This window comes from Chlorella variabilis, assembly GCF_000147415.1.
Source record: "Chlorella variabilis unplaced genomic scaffold CHLNCscaffold_4, whole genome shotgun sequence".
Classification (NCBI taxonomy): Eukaryota; Viridiplantae; Chlorophyta; class Trebouxiophyceae; order Chlorellales; family Chlorellaceae; genus Chlorella; species Chlorella variabilis.
The window spans coordinates 1051391-1052566 of record NW_005435084.1 but is presented as its reverse complement, the minus strand read 5'-3'; positions in this window follow the sequence as shown (position 1 = coordinate 1052566).

The following is a 1176-nucleotide window of genomic DNA, read 5'->3' as shown; positions in this document are numbered from 1 at the left end:
TCCACTGCTGCGGCCAGGGCAGGAAGAGGCAGGGCGAGAAGGACAAGCGGGGCAGGAGAGGGGAAGGTTACACACTCTGTTGAGGCAGCTTGTATCCCGGACTTGGCTCGAAAGCTGAATGCAAGTGTTATCTCGTCTGCGTCCTTTCCCACCTGATGTTCAGGCCCATGTCATCCCGGAAGCACGGCACCGGCGCGGCGGGAGGGTCCAGCCCCAGCGCCAGCACATCGCCCACAGCGCGGTACCCTGTGGTACAGCGGAACCGCGAACAGCTCAGGCATCAAGCCAAGATGAAGCAGAGCAGGCAGAGCAGCAGCGCAGAGCGGCCGTCCTGTGTGCTGCACATTCCCTGTGTGGCAGCAGTACCCAGCCGCCACCCAGCAGCCAGGCACGCACCCGCGGGCGCCAGCGGCTTCCAGAAGCTGACCACCGGCGACTTCTTAGGGTTGGTGTGCCAGGTCAGCACAAAGTCCAGGCAGGGCATGGTGAGCGGCAACTGCAGGGGGAGCAGAGTATTGAGGGATCGGCTGACCCTCAGCATGCCAGGCCAAACATCTTCTCCTCTGCTAGCCGCAACCATCCAGCAGTTGATTGCGGGCAGTGGCATGCAGCACACGAAGCGCAGCCAGGCCAGGCAGCCCACCCTGCGCCCCAAGCCACCTGCTCCAGCGGCGTGTCTGGCGGCAGCATGCTGCGCGCATCATGCCGCTGGCTCCACATCTTGTTGCGCCGCAGCGGATCCAGGTAGTATTTGCGCAGCACCTGCAGGAGGCAGAGGAGGGAGGGATGACAGAGGGACTGACTGCCTGAGATTACGGAGAACCGGGCGCTTTAAAGGGCTGGGGACACACAGGCCGTGCCCACTAGCTCTGGATGACAGGGGGCAGGGTTGCGTGGGAGCTGAGCAGGCACCCCGCCCCTGGGCCAAGCAGCCGATGCCAGCTGGCGCCGTGCTGTCATCGTCGCAGCCAGCGCACGTGCTGGCCATGCGGTACGCCCGCTGGCCATGCGGTACGCCCAGAACCCACCCCACTCGCCTTTTGGGCCACCACCTTGACCTGCGAGGCCTGCGGCGTGTTCTCAAAGCACTTGACCTGGTGCGCCAGGCTCTCCTCCTCCTGCGGCCACGTGGAGGCAGGGTAGCAAGACAGGCATGGGGAGGAAGCGCAGCAATGC